The sequence below is a fragment of the Haliaeetus albicilla genome, chromosome 4, assembly GCF_947461875.1.
Source record: "Haliaeetus albicilla chromosome 4, bHalAlb1.1, whole genome shotgun sequence".
Taxonomy (NCBI): domain Eukaryota; kingdom Metazoa; phylum Chordata; class Aves; order Accipitriformes; family Accipitridae; genus Haliaeetus; species Haliaeetus albicilla.
In genome coordinates, this window is record NC_091486.1 from 54,652,710 (window position 1) to 54,668,610 (window position 15,901).

The 15,901-nt window shown below is 41.9% G+C and overlaps 1 protein-coding gene across 9 annotated transcripts in view; it reads left to right on the top strand.

The window, feature by feature from the left end:
- Positions 1-15,901, top strand: part of SLC45A1 (solute carrier family 45 member 1) — an 82,095-nt gene that overhangs the window by 34,097 nt on the left and 32,097 nt on the right. For 2 of the 9 annotated variants that reach the window (XM_069782921.1, XM_069782922.1), the window contains 2 exons: positions 9,037-9,098; positions 10,425-10,519. The exons of 1 other annotated variant lie outside the window; for it this stretch is intronic. The gene's annotated coding sequence lies outside the window, so the exon portion shown is untranslated. Of the gene's footprint in view, positions 1-6,231; positions 6,576-6,658; positions 6,872-9,036; positions 9,099-10,424; positions 10,520-15,901 lie in introns of those variants that run through there. 6 more of the 9 variants (XM_069782923.1, XM_069782924.1, XM_069782927.1 and 3 more) reach the window with 6 other exon arrangements.

Consider the following 15,901-nt stretch of genomic DNA (forward strand, 5'->3'; position numbering starts at 1 on the left):
ATTTTTTTTCTAGAGCTTTCCAAGGCTTGTTCCTAATATTACACCTTACAAGCCTCCCTGCCTGTATTGCTCTATTTTTGGGTAACTATCTCTAAACAGAAAATGTTTTCCAAAGTCAGTAAAAAAAAAAAGAAAAAGGAAAAAAAGAATGAATTTACTTTAGGGACTAGAATGTAAGAGAGGAGTCATTTCACATGGAGATATTGAAAAAGTTTTGTCCTTTTGTGTCTTTGGGGAAATAGGCTCTTTGCTGCTTATGCTAGGTGTTAACCCGAATGCTGTGTGGGTTTGCCCATCTGTGTGTGGCCCTTCTGTGTGTGCGCAGCACTGCAAGTCACGTTCGGTGTTTTTGCTCATGTGGTCTTTCACTACTTGTTCCAGAGAGATTTAGTCATTCATCTCCAAAAGATTATTTTAACTTCTCAAAATTTAATGGAAGACTGTGCAGATGGATGGCTTAAAAACTGTTGTTCAGCTCCTTCCCTCTTGGGAAGGTTTATTGGTGTCCTGTTGGCAAGCAAAACACAGCTCTTTTTTTCCAGAAGCAAAATTTATGATTCTTCCTGCCTGTTTAAATTCACTCAGTCCTTCTGGAGTTCATCCAACCCTAAGTTTTCAGACTCAAAACAAAACACTGGCATTGGTTTGTTTAGACTTATCTCAAGTAGGAGAGTTTAAAAGCTGGTATTTTAAAAATAATTTTCTGCTTCTCTAAATAAGGAGCTCCACAGGACTAACTCCAGGTTTGGTTTTTTTTTTTTTTTTGATACACCATAGCATTACTGCAGAACTTATGGATTGTCTCCAACTTTTCCAGAAAAACTACATGTAAACTGTCAGGATCAAAGATTGAAAATACATACATATACGTGTGTGTATATATAAATATATATATATAAAACCCCAACCAACCAACCAAAAAAACCCATAACCCTCTCCTTGAAGAAAAGTATTTCATTTGCTAGTTCTAAAAAATTATGAAAGACAAAGTATTTAAAAAATGAAGATGATTTGTCACTAGTGCTTCTTACTGTGAGGTGATTATTCTGTCTTTTGAAATTTGTAAACACTCCCTGGGCTTCTTCCAGAGGATTTTATCCCCCTCACAGTCACTCTCTGCCTTCAGAAATGGCTGTGTAAAACTTAAGGTCTCTGTGGTGTCAGATCACAGCAGAGAATCACATTGGTCTTATCCAGATTTAAATTCTAAGAATTTTCTTTTTCAAGATCCACCTGTCATACAAGTTTTGTTACTTACAAAAGTTACCTCTGTTTAAGTTTGAAGTATGGTGTTGCTTTTAGAGTGCAGTTGCAGAAACCTTCTGGAATCTAAAAACGCTGAGGCAGGACAAGAGACAGACAAGATCTGGCCCTGCACAAGAACCTTGCAGAAGTATGGAGTAGCTGGAGGGAAAGGGAGGGTATTGGGACAGGGGAAGGGAGTTTGGACGGCAGAACTCTGGAGAGGAGGGGAGGAAATGAAAGGCAGGCACTGTCCTCTCCTGCACCTCTTCTGCTGGAGAGTAGAGAAAGTATGTACAAGCCCAGACGTTTTTCAGCCTGTGAAATTTAACGTTTATTTTTACTCCTGCCTTTTCCCTAGTCTTCAGCAATTCAGTCATCTATTTGTATATCCCGCTTCTCACCAGAAACAGCTGCTCTGTGCTGCCCCAAGGATCTATACTCTGCTTTTTGTGGAAGTGTTAACAAAGCCATTTCTTTGTTCTGTCTCCTGCAGTTCTAAAAAAGAATAGCAATTTAAGCAAGCTACTGGAGGTCTTATGCAAGCCTAAAATATGCCTTATGGACAACAGTATTGTGCTGTTATTTCTTCAGATGGCTTTACTGTCATGAAATTTTCACGCCAGCTGCAGGCATATAGGCTTAGGATGGATGGTGTCTATCGTACAGGCTGGAAAAAAGAACTGAGACACAGACTGCCAGATCTGTAACTAACTTAGGCTTTAAGGGAAACGTTCAGGTTTTGGGAGTGGGCTTTTATACTAGTCTTTCACCCTCCAAAGGTGTCCAGAGATGTCAATGCTACCTGAATTTTAATGAAATGGAATGATAGGATACCAAGGAGGGAAGGGGGGGGATGTTAGTTTCCATTTTCTCTTGTTAACAGGGAGAAGATTTTTATTAGAAATGAGAACTCAGGTTGTGTGGGGTAGATTTCTTTTTTTCCTCAATAAATAGTATTCCTTTGAATAAGAAATCTTGAGTTCTCAGACCACTAATTTAATATTTTTATATGTCCTAATATTTGCCTTCAAATAAATTGAAATATTAGTGATTAAGGTGTAATACTTCTATTTAATTTCGGTGTTATGAGCATTACTGGGAAAATAGGGTTAATGACAGAGCAATAGATTTTGAATGTCAGAATTTCGTGTCTCTTGTTCCTCAATATTGCTTTTTAGATGGGCGTTTGATTGTTTGATGAGGACGGGTATAACCCCATCTGTAACAATGTCTAGCAAATTGAGAAGAAATGTAGTCTTAGATGTAATTATTTTCATACACATTTTGGAAAATAGGGAGCTGTTGTGCAAGAATGCTCTGAGTCAAACCTTGTCAAGTTTGTCTCTCCACACTTTTTGTCAGCTGGTTTCTCTGAGCAAGTGTGGCAGCCAGTGTGTTATTTCACAGGCGTTTGTTGTGACAGGAAGCAGAAGAGAATTTTATTGGCATGAGTTGAGGACAGCAGAGAACTGTAAATCGGGCAGCAGCCACAAAATCCATTTAGACCTGGGTTCCACTACTTCTGCTGCTCACAGAGCTGCTTTCTTTGATAGGTCAGTAAACTCTGTTTTCTGCTAAAATGGCAGTGTAACAAACTGCACAGTGTGTATTTGATATTTCCTCATTGGTCAAAAGAGCATCCTTTTCCTGTGAGGGCAGGCCAGGTAGAAGTCAGTTTACAAAATCGAACTGACACAAGGGGCAGCATCAGCAGAACAAAATTAGGTGGTCAGGAGAGATGCCCAATCTTAATAGCCAGTTCTAGTACATGCCTCTCTGCAGCAAACTGTGCGCGTTACAAATGCCTTGTAGTTAACGTGCTTCAGGAGCTCAGTTTGCAAATACACACACACAGAGGTAACCAGAGTTTGTCTTGGAGTCACATCCAGTCGTGTCAATTAGAATGGCATTCACTCACAGTGATCCCAATGGCTCCAAATAATACCCTTTCATTCATATGCATCCTAAATGCAAAAGTTGGGGATATATAAAATACCCATGTTATTTCCATATTAAGTGACACAAATGTCCTTAGGAGGGCTGGACTGCAGTCAGCCGATCCCTTCTGATTATTGCCCCACCATTTGAGCACCAGCATTCTTACTGGATATATTGTGTGTGTTAATTAGCATGAGCTTTTAAAAATATGTATAAGAAATAGTGTCCCCAACCAGAAAAACAGATTCTATTGCTCAGAAAATCAGCAATCAAACATTTAATTATTTTTGTGTAGGATAAATGGGCTCTTATTAGGATTATGTGCTCATACTTCTACAAAGGTGCAGATTTAATCTATTTTATGATGAAAGATTAAAACCACGAATCCCGTTTAATAGTGGATCTCCAACAATAAGTAGCTATGTTATTTTATGGCTAATGTCCAACATGAGAGTTAATAGTAGGACACTTTTGTACCTGTTCCACAGTGAAGACTAACTTGAGTATTGCCTGTAAGACAGGAATCAAATGCTTGCTTATATGTGGGGAACATGGGTAAGCATTCCAAATGACAGCACTTAGTCTTGGAATGGATAAATAATTTTGCAGTAATTTTGCTAATTATTGATTAATTTATCTGGTTAGTTTCAGAATAGGTCTCTTCAGAATAATTACAATGTCCCTGTAAAATGTTTTATTGTAAATTCCTGATGGTCAGTCCTGGTTCCTTTACTCTACAGTATTTGTTTGTTATAAAGAATATGTGCGTTTGGTTTGGAATGGCATATGTCCAATACATTTACTTACTGGCTCTTAATATTAAATATAACTCCACGTTAGTATAGTTTTTGAATTACACAGTTTATTCTTATTTTGGGGATCTGGAAATCTTGAGGTTTTTTTGTTGTGTTGTTTGTTTTTTTTGTTTGGTTCCCCCCTGTCCCGCCCTGAGTATGCTGACATGGTTTCAATAATTTATCCGTTGGGTATTACACAAATGGAGCAGAGGGAGAAGCATTGAGGCATCCTGTAAACTTTGAGCAACGTGGTAGAAATCAAAGTGACTGAATAGAAACCTGTTATCCAACTTGTGAAAGCATGAATCAGCTAGATGGAGTTTGAAAGAGGATTTGCTGCTGTTGGAATATTTATTCCCTTCTCCAGTGGGCGTCATGCATACTCTCTGGGTTATGCATGGGTCAGGAGGCAGCAGTGGTAGAACCCCGAATTTTTGCAAAAGTTATCCATGAATCTGTGGTGGTAGCAGTTTAGTGATAAGTTTATTTATAATATGTTCTGTTCATAACAGTGTCAGTGATTTGGAGCCGTATTTGGTGGTTTCCTAATGCTTGGGAGTAGAAACGGAATATGAGATTTTGAGATTAGTTTAACATGCCCCAAACCCCAAAACCATTAACGCTATGGCCTTAGCATGAAAATACAGAAAAATAAACGGTTACCACATTTGCTGATGTGTAAGAAACATAGCAGTAGCAATAGATGAATAGCTTCTTATGAGCAGTTAGTCTTAACAAATTTATCAGTGTGCTAGCCTTTCCCCTTCATTTTTTTCCTGTCTTTGGAGAGGCGAAGGGTTTCCTCTTGGAGGGGTGGGCACAGGGCTATCTGTTCATATTTCTTATAAGCAGGTTCCTTTTGTTTTTCAGGAATTGGTCTTAAATTGACATAGGGTTTCCAGAGCAAGACAAAAATATACATGTGTAGTCTGGATTCAGTCCAAAGCATCTTTACCTCCGAACTGGTTTAGGCCAGAGAGACAGGATGTTTCACAGAGCAAAAAGCTATGTGATTAAAGAGCATGAACAAACACAGAGTATATTATTAACAAAACACCAGACTGCATTTCATGTTGGGTTTTCTGGCTGGTGACCCGTGGAGTTGACTCAAAAAGTTAAGAGAGAGACAAAAGTCCAGTCTGTTCTAACATAACTAATAATCACAAAAGACTCCCTGAAGCCTTCTTCCTGTATGGCAGTCTTAAAAAGCTGTTCACACTGGTCCTGACAGTGGTACAAATACACCACAGTGAGACTCTGCACTTGGGAACGTGTGCTGAGAGAATGTTGCAGAATCTGCTGTGGAGGGGTTTTACCTTGATTCACCATTCAGTACGTGTCTAGCAATTAAGCTCCCTGTTACCTCCAGGCTCCTTATGCTGTCGACAACATCTTTCATTTCTCCCTTGTGTTCTGACTCACAGGTCTGTCAGTGCCATTCTGTCTGTTCTACCTTGTGGCCCCTTCCATTTTCAGGATGTGGCTGATACCTCCACATCCTGATCAGCAGCTGTCTAGGCCATGATCTGTATGGGCAGGCTGTGAGTCACTCTGCTTTGTGGCAAGGATGCGTGTAGTAGTAGAGGCACGAGGTGAAGGGTATGTGGTGTTTGGAGACTTGGGGATCACTCAGCTAGCAGCTGACAAGAAGTTTGGGTCATAAGCAGGTAGATAAGATGGAGTAGTCTTGGCTGGTCATGTGCAAGGAGGAGAATCGAAAAAAACTGAACCTTTCTTGCAGCAGTTGATGCCACTGTGAGATTCTGTGCCTGGGAATTTGCATGCCTTTGACTCCAGAAAGCCTGAAGAGACCCACAAATCTTCACCCCGTGAAAGTCTCTTCAGGAAATTCAATCAGAAAGTGTTGGAACTGCTGTGTCCCATCCTGTCCACGTGCATGCCTTTTCCTGGAAGGCTGCACTTCTGCTCTCCTTCTCTGTTAGCAGAGGGCTGAGGTGCCAGTGAACCTGTGGATGTGTGTGAATCCTGGTGGTGGTTTACAAAAACTGCTTTCTGCTCTCTGGGCGGTGGGGGGGGTTGCGGGAAGGGGAGCATCAAGCCCATTTGCATTTACTTTTCACGGAGGGTTACTTTATTACAAATGGACTTAGGTATCCTGGGTTTTCCTTTTCAGGGCTTCACGAATGCTATCAGTTTTTCCACTTGTATTTAAGGCTTTTAGCCAAACAGAGAGCTCTAGCTGTAGTTTAACTCCTCTTGAGTGTTGCAGGCTCATCATGTTTAACATGCATTTTAGCCAGGAGGGAAAGGAGCCTTGGGTGCTGTGGAAGCAGTGGGTGTCGGATCCCCGCGAGGCAATGCGCTGCTGTTGGAGATGACAGCTTTTCCTGTACTGCCCACAGCATCGCTCAGGAACGTGTCTCCTCCCTCACAGAGATGCCAGCTGCCTTCCCTTCCCGTCCCGTCCCCGCTGTTAGTCAGCAGATGCACTCCGCTCCTCCGGACCCACGGGAGAAGATGTTTTCGCTAACGCTTCCTCGCTCCTCCTTGTTAACTAGCTCTTCTTCGCTGTTGCTGAAACTGAGATTTTCCCGAGGCGGTCTGGGCACGGGGTTGCTCCGAGTGGAAGGAGAGGTACTGCGGAGCAGCACGTATCGGAGCTCCGAGGGGAGGCCCTGGGGTGCCTGCCCGGGAGCGGAGCGGGGCGGGGGGGTGCAGGCGTGAGTCACAAGCTGCAGAACCGGGAGGGCTGGGGCGTCAGCGCCCGTCGTGCTTGAGTCACTCTTCGCCAGCAGCAGGTCAGCTGGGGGATGGCTGCCGCCTGAAGTGAAAGCTTGTAACTCGCCAGCCAGCACCCCGTTCCAAAAGCGAGTATCTGCATTTCATCAGCGTCTTGTATTGTCTCTCTGAGAAATGGCATTCGGTTGCAGGTAATTGGTAGGGCTTCGGTTTCCTGTGGCTTTCCACCTATTCATTTGCGTTGGGTCAGCTCAGCTGCTTTATAAACATGGAAATGTGCTTGAAATCCGATGAGCTTGCAACACCTACAAGAGAAAACCTACAATGCTGTTAGATCTCAAACGCCAGAACTGTGGGTCTTTCTACCAAGCTCCAGTTCAAGTTTGCATGCAAGGGTGAAATTAAAACTCAGCACTTCTTTCAGGCTCAGTCAGAGGAACCGTTCCCAGGCACTGTAAAACAATTAAAGGACCAAATTATTCTTCAGTGCTTGAGTTCTTCAAAAAAGACAAATATGTGGGAATCCTGTAGCAGTTGAGAGGAAACTGTGGTACCAGTGAAGTCAGCTGGCCTAGAAATTGTTTCATGTGTCCTCGGTATGAAAATGCGCTGAAGTTTCGCAACAAAATGGCAAACGTAACGCACCGTGACCTGTTTTCTAACCCTGGGACAAGATTAAATTTGAACTGGTGACAGGTATCAGAATATTTGCCTAAGCAAACACGGTAAAAGTTGTGTTAAGCCTTTTGGAATGTTCAGTCACCCACTTCTGCGTGATTTGCATGATAAAATCTCAAAGAATGGAATAGAAACACTTTTCATATGTAAAGTAACAATCATCAAGTTCTTCCAGAATGTTCTATCTTTATACTGAAATGTTCTGCAGATTTTTCTGTAAGTTAGGTGGAGTAAAAAGGCAAATTTACCATCTTAAATGCAGTTTTCTGATCGCGTCCCATATACATTAAGCTACAGTTGTGTTTCCTTAATCCAAACATTTTGGAATTAAAACTGCTTTCACTTGGAGCTCTGTCACTATTGATGTCATATAATTTTATTTACTGGTAGAGAAGTTCTAGTTGGAGGCTGTAAGTCACAGGTTTTGTCTCTTTATCTCTCCTTGCAAGACCTCCCAAGTTCTTCATGGCTCTTAAAAGTATTCCTATTTTTTAGTAAACAGTTTTCCATGGTGCAGACTTAGAGGTATTTTAGCTATTTCCTGGCTATTCTCTCCAAATACTTGAGAGATTATTTTGTCCCAGTACCCTACTGCACTGATTCTGAGCCTTGTTCCACAGCCCAACATCCTCCCAGCTCAGTGTTCATCCACGAACATAAACTCTGCCACCTTTGACGTAGGTGCTCTGATCAGACTGTGGCTGTGGAGCATTTTTGACCAAATGCAGAACCCCTGGCATTTCTTATTAAGGCCTTCAGTGAAAACGTTTGTGCCTGCGGCTTCCTGGGAAGCGGAGCAGTTTGCTGAGGATGTGACTGGTGGTCTGCCAGGTAGTGCCTAGGTGGCAGCTGCTTGCTTTTGGAACGCTGTCCCTCCTTCCACAAAAAGGGAGTTCCTTCACCCGCTTTTGGACTGGTGTTGAGCTCTTAGTCCTGGATTGTCCTGTTTATACTTCTAGAGATTAGCTTTCTCTCTGACCTATGGAGCTTACTTATTTTTCAATGACTTGCAGAAACTCAGTGTCAGCAATCAGATCTTCAGACGACGTCTTGTAGGGCTCTGGGGTGCTGATTCACTAATATCTCACCTTCGGCACTATTGAAGTATCAGTCTGAGTTGTTGGCTTTAAGGTATTATATGATATGCATTGTCTCGCAGTCCAGAGCAGAAATAACTATGAGAAATATCTGCCTTTTCTGCATTACTGTTTACAGATTTATTTTACCGTATGAATGTAGTAACGGACAATCTGATTGTTACAGATGTTGTTACAAATTGTTGTACTTGTTTTTATCCTAATGTATTTAAACACTTCTGATTGTCTGCTGGAAGGTGGTGGGTTTTTGGTGGGTTTTGTTGTTGTTGTTTTTCCCTTCCTCATTGCCTCTTACTTCCGTTATCTGTTTCCCAAGCTGGTTATGTACAGTTGCTGTTATTTTTAGCTCCTTTCTGCCTTCCATTAATCTTGAATTTCCAAGATTGTCAATATCACATTTGGGACAAGTGTTTTCTAATTAAATTCACCTCTTTTGAACTGCCCTGATTTATAGGATCCGTCCAAGAAAAGATGTATTTTAAATATAATTTCTGATTGCTGGAGATGCACCTTTTCCTGCCACAGGTATAGTTGGCAGCCCAAGGTTTGGCTACAAACCTACTTTGTTTCTTGTTTTTCAGGTCAAAGTAACATCCAGTCAGACTTTGCATGGCATGAGGCAGAAACAGGATTTTCTAGCATGGTGAGTCCTTGCAGAATCAACAGGCTGATGATTTCTAATGACCAAGAATTCAGGAGACACTGCATCCTAATTAAAAGCAAAAGGGGGTCAGTAATCGCCAAGTAAATTCTGTTTCACCTCTACCTGTTTTATAGGTGGCTTCAGGGAGCAATTTAGGAAAGGCGCATTGCAGAATGACTTAATGTGAGCTCTCATGATGATCACAAGGAGCACTACAGGAGGGAAGTTCACAAATGGAGTTTTGAAGGAGCTATGTAAAATGATAATATGGGTAGGGATTTAATGATGGTGTTCATGAGAAGACCTTAAATAGGGGTCATGTGGGGAGAGGATGTTTTCCCCTTTAGCACTCACTGACTTCAATTGTAAACTCTTTTCTCTTTTGACACTTTGCTAGATGTAGACTTTTCAAGCCTCTTTTGGCTTTTTTTGCTTCCACAACTGAACACAGACCAGAGGTGTCTCTCTTAGTGATTCTTGGTTTGCTGCTTTTCCAGGCCGCTTTCACTGAATGGTTCCAGGAAAAGCTAGAAGAAACCTTGCAAGGTCACAGAGTTCCTCTATTTCATCTTCTTGGCCCAAGGCAGGATCTAATAACCCTAACCTGCTCTCAGGCATCCTGGCAGATGATCTTAAAAGTCTCCAGTGATAGAGACTCTTCTATCTCCCTAAGCAATTTTAAATTCTTTTTAATAGAAATTTTTGCCCCGTGTCTAACTAATAAATAAAATAAATAAAACAACATGTTTTCATTAATTGTACTGGAGCACTCAGGTTTTGACATGAACAGCAGAGGGAGAGTGTTAAGAACTTGACTGCTGTGGCTTCATTTTGTGTTCCGGTGCGACCCACCAGATGAAAGAGGGTACGATTCAGGTATGTGCAGTTTGGTGCCGCAATGACCCTCCTGCTCACCTCTTGGCCCCTTGATTTTCTTTAAGGTTCTGTCCCCTGAAGAATTCTCATTTATTCTGACGTGTTTTCCTGATCTTTGCTAGTGGCGGTTTTGTGAATGAAAATTGTTAATAAGCAATTGTGAGGATTGTTAATAAAACTGGTGTTAACAGAAATACAGATAGGAGAGAGACAGGAAGGGGACTCAATTAGACCCAGACAAATACACAGATAAATGATGTGCAGATTAGGGTCATATTTCACAGCAGGGCATACAGTAATGATTTACCTCAGAAGGAATAATGCCTTAAACCAACGGAGAAAGTGTATTTACTAGTATGGTTTAAAATTAGGCTCCAACGGCAGCACAGTGAGTGCCAATTATTTTGTCCAAACTCTGACTATCTGTCCATTTGGTACTTTTTCTTGCAGTGTAGCCTGGGATCAGTGTGATCCAGCAATAGGAGTTTGGGAAAGCCACAATTCAGAAATGCTTTAAGTCACTTCCAAGCTGTGAGGGAAAGAGGGTAAGTGCCAGTACCTGTCCAGAGGAAGGTATGAGTCAGATTTTCCAGTTGTGGATTGGATCAGTGGTGGTGAATTTATGGGGGGGGGCAGAAGCAGGCACTCCAGTATAGAGTGCAGGGCAACAACTGCTTAGAATGGAATTGTGTGTCAAATGCATTTATTCAGAACCAGGCCCTTCCTACACAGCAGCCAATCTATTACAAATACAGATTTCCCTGGGAACTGCGTGTTCTTTGATTTCTTTGAATGCTATGATAGAATTAGTTTCTTGTGACCTAGGTGCCTGTGGTACGCTCAAGAGTTGCTTCTGCAGCAGAAGTAATTACTTTCCCATTAAGTCTAAAAAATTAAGTTACAAAGTCCATCAAGTCCTACCTACCTACAGGCCATGTTCATTGCAACTGAAACCCTCTGTGCTGGGGTCTGTTGTTGCACAAGAGTCACATCCACAGGCCCACAGTCAGTCCCACTATGCTCCAGGATGATCAATAAGTGCCACTTTAATGGCGTCTTTCCCACTTGCCTCTTGGCTAAAGGAAAGCAATAATATAATGTTCAGTGATGCAGCAGATGTTTCAAAGTCCTCATCAACGAGGAGATTACCCTGTTACCTAAATTAGGCATGTTATGGAATTGCAGAAATGCAAAAAGAAATGTCCGAGTGAGGTTTGAATCAGCTAAGAAAGTTTCAGGATTAAACCTCATAGGGGAGGCCTCCTATGATACTGGCTTTTGACCAGAGTTTTCTGGTCTTTTATTTGTCTGGTGCCTGTTCTGTCTCTAAAACACTAGTGCAAGGAGCAGATCAGGAGAGAAAATACAATTGGATGATGCACTTGGTTTGCTGTAGAGGAATCATTTACCTTTGCATTGCTTACTTGCCTCCTGTCTTCTGATTTACCATGACCTGCAAGGGAACATTCCTCTACCATGGCCAAGGCATTCAGGTGGAGCTAATTGAGCAATTAAATTATCAGGTGATGGAAGTAAAAATCTCATCCACGCAGTGGATTGATTTAGCAATCTGACTCCTTTTAGTTTATGACTTACTATTATGTAATGTGTGTGTTGCTACACAGGTGCACACTCTGTGCAAAACAAAGAGGTAAGCAGCTGTTCTTACGTACACTTTAGCTGACATGGGGCTCACGACTTCTGTCAACTGACCATAGAAGAAGGTGACAGTTGGGGTTTCTGAGGATGAACTGTGAATGTGGACAGTCCATTTAACAGAACTTCCCTTACCAACTCCTCTTTTCTTGGAAGTCTACTGTCAGGAGTTTGTAGCTGTGGCTGAGCTAACAAACACAGGAAAAAAAACTTTCTTTCCAGTCGGGTGCATTTCACCTCTGAGAAGTATCTGTGAAGGAGTGTGCAAAGCTAGGCTGTGTCCAAGTGCTGGTGTTTTATACAGAATTGCAAAGGGAAGAAAATTCCATTTTGGTGAAGAATAACAAAGATGATGATCTGGCTGAAGATCCATTTGGTATGACAAATAGAGGCAGTCTAACATGCACGTATTTTCTGAGAACATCATGGAGATGTGATCTTTGTCTATACCAGCTATCCAACTGGGCAATTCTGGGAATGATATATGTAGTAAAAGCACATCAGAATTCTAGCTCCCTCTTCCTGTACAGAACTACTGCTACACAGATTGTTGTTTTAGCTGCAAGATCGGCAATGGTAGAAACCACACCTATCCACAGCAATGCTGTCGTCATTAAACAGGTAGAGGACAGGGCAGTAGAAATGCTGTTGCAACAGAAAACACAGGGAAACCTGAAACCCTAGAATAGAGGACTGAAAAGGATGCAACATGGTCACCAGGACAAACTTCTGCAGTGAGGTTAGACCAGGGTGTAATGGAGAAAATGCTGCTGGATAGATCTGCTTTGCTCCCACAGCAGGATTTCTGTGTATTGATCACATAATCTCAGACCGTATTAGAATAGAGGAGGGAGAGAGTGAGTCTCCTTTGGCTTGTAGAAAGGTTTGATTTTAAATTAAAGGGGATGTTCCAAAAGGTCATGAACATTGACTCTGCAGGTTAAAATAGGTTGCTTCCTTCCCTTTCATTGACAGTACAGAAGGTCTTAAAAGAGTCTACATGTTTCTGCCCTATTGAAATTCTCAAGGGAAGGTAATTCTGAGGGGATGTCCAGAGCCAGTGTGGTCCAGTATGCCTTAAAGCTGAGGGAGAGACTAGCCCTGGTCATCTCTTCTGTTCAGGAGAATGTGTGGTATGCACGAAGTTCGCAGGACTAATATTATAATAAGACTATGGAATCTGTATCCCAGCCCCTGTATCTGTGAGCTGGGTGTCCAGACTTTATTGTTACTATCATCCATGGAAAGTAAAGGGCAGAGCCTGTCTTGAGGTTTATGGACTAGGTTTGGTGGCATCATTTCTCCTTAGGCTAGTGGGTGGCTTGAGAAGTTGTGCAAAGGTAGGTAACAAGTTAATCTGCAGGAAAACACTTGTATCAAACCTGTTTTTCTCCTATCCACCTTGCCCAGAAACAAAAGATAGTGACAAAAATCTACTTTATGTTGACTAAATCTCAAATATTTTTCACCTCTGTTCCTTATGGCTGTTCTTCAGCTGCGAAATCTGATCTTTTTATCACACAGTGAAGACATTTATTTGATACTTGGAATCTGAATGAGCTCATATTCCAATATCTTAGGATGTCCACTTTATTTTTGATAAAAAACTTCTCCCATTTTATTATCTCCATGTAGCCTGATCACATAAGCAAGTCTCCTAGTGCACCTGGATTTTTAATTAAAAAAAAAAAAGCAGGGGGGAGGAGGAGGTTTGAAGCATTTGTCACATGGGCACAGAAAGGTTGTCCAGCATCTCGGCCAATGTGAAAAGGAGAGCCAGGAGAATATGGTCTGTTTGAAGAAATTGGTCTGAGGTTAACATGTCCTTCTCTCTGGCCCTAAGACCTCCAAAGGAGATTTTTTTGACTTTGCAAAAGATGGTAGATTGGCTTACTGTGGAGTGGATGTGATCTAGCTCTGTCCCTACTGTCTTTGAGAAGAGATTGGTAGATAGGTGCAAAACTCTCTTCCTTAGGGCTGCAAAGGACCATTAGTCTCGAGCTCTCATATAGCAAAAACGTCTTCCACCCATGTTCTCTCTTCCTCCGGTGATCTCTCATTAATCCATGTATTCCCCAGAAGCATGCATGTCTACTGCTTCCCTCGGTAGCTTATTGCAATGGTTGATCTCTTCTAACTCTGAAAAACATGTATGTTACTTGTAATTTGAATTTGTTTAGCTTTAATTTTCAGCCCTTTGTTGGACCAGCTGCTTTGGAAGCCCTTGCTCTGTGTCTTATTCAGGAATTCAACAGATAAAAATTCTTACATTAGATTATTGCAAAATGTTTTCCGGCTCGTAAATAATTTCTGCTATTCTTCACCCCAAGTTTTTCAATGCTATCTTTCAGTTGTGGTCCCCAGAGCTAGACTCAGGCTCCAGTGTCATCTTCATCTGTACCAGGCCTAGAAGGGAAAATACTCCCTGCTGGTTAAGGGCTGTGATCAGACCCCTTCCTGGGGAATGCCTCTGTGCGGCTCAGCCTCAGAAGAGAGGAACCAATTACTCATTTACTGATTCCTACATGTTCAGTCTTCAGACATAAAGCTGACCCAGAAGTTGCAGTAAACTTTCATATAGAATCAACCCATGGATTCTCGGCAAGCTCTGCTAGTCCTACACCCAAAGAGCTGATAATATTACTGAGAAACTGAGTAACTGTGTACCTGCAGAAAGCACTTTACTCCTCATGGGAGAGGAAAAAAAAAAAGTAGAAAAGTCAAGCTAACAGCAAGCCTGTTTTTATTCTACCAGGCAGGAGATTAATTAGAGTACTGTGAGGCCTGACCTCCAATTTTGTATCCAAAGGTCATGGCTGTTGTTGGAGAGATCAATTAATATATCAGTGTACCAGGCTCAACACAGAAATGCCATCCAAATAGTGTACGGGGAATCTTTGCGTACTGTGTATTTGCCCTAGCAGATAGTTAATCTGGGTTACTGTTTACTACCTGTTCCATTTCTCTTGCTCAAGAGTGTGAGCAAATGTTTATTTGACAGAATGTTCTGTTCCTCGTCTCCTTTTTTTTCTTTTTTTTTCTTCTTTTTTTTTTGCCCTCCTCTCTCCTAAGAAAAGCAACTCCAGACTGCACACATATTGCAGACTGGACTCTAGTCAGAGGATTTTCTTTACTGCTGATGGGGGAGAGCAGAAAATGTCTTGAGAATGATCTGCCAAACAGGGAAAGGGCCTTTAAGCAAAGGGTAAGAAATCAGAAGAAAGGAGGTACTTACAGCACTTTGACTTATTGGAAAATACCCAACAAACTGAATACCAAGGTGAATAGTCTATTTAGACCAGTAGAAGCAAAAAGCAGGTTTGTGAATTGCAGCAACCAAGTGTCCACTAATAGCCCTTGTTGGAAACAGGACTGCTATCTGATCTAGGATGGCTGCCTTCCTGTTGCTTTAGTAGGAGGCCGTGTTTGAAAGATCTCACAAAAAGATCTCCAAAACTTCCATGCTAGTCCCGCAGGCATTGCTTTCCAGTATATTGATTAATCAATTTTCTTCAAATGCTATTCATACACTGCATTGAAAGTGAGAAGCACTATACAAGTCCGTATCGTTCCCCTGTGTACATATGATGCAGAGCAAGTGGTCATTACCAATGGTGGTTGACAGAAATCCCGGTTGCTAGTGATGGAAGGGAAGCGGGAGATGATAGGCTAGCAAATGACTTGTATCATAGAAATGTTTGTTTCCGACATGGTAGGGTGCTGGAATACTGCTGTTAGAGATGGACATTTAGGAGGGAAATAAAATATGGATAAGACGCTAAAAACCCTTATCCCTTTGATCGTGCTCCAGAGAAAGGTAAAAATCGTACTCATCACTTAGCAAATGTTCTCAAATTTAGTTCCCATAGGAGAATTTCCTGAGCCATATACACTCATCAAGTTGGGATGCACAGCCCCTGCTTGTTTCTGTGCTTTGTGAAAGTCTGCTCGTGGTTGTGCTCTGGTGCTTTGAGGGTTGCTTTGGTGTTTTAGGTAGACAGATGCCCTGGAAGAGACTGCCAAGCACTCAGAGTAGCATAGGGGTGTCCTGTTACTTCATCTCTGCCCTTTTCTCTGCTTCAGTGGATGCGAGAGGCGAGGAAGGCTGTCAGAGTGGCTTTGGGGCCGTCCAGGAATATTAAAGCACCTGTCTATCTGTTTACACTGAGTGGCCGTACCGCACCCCAACATCTGTCTGTCTCCATAAGGTAACTGATTGTTTGGGATGGCACGTAGACATCTTTATAGTCTCTGCCTTGTTGCTAGACACT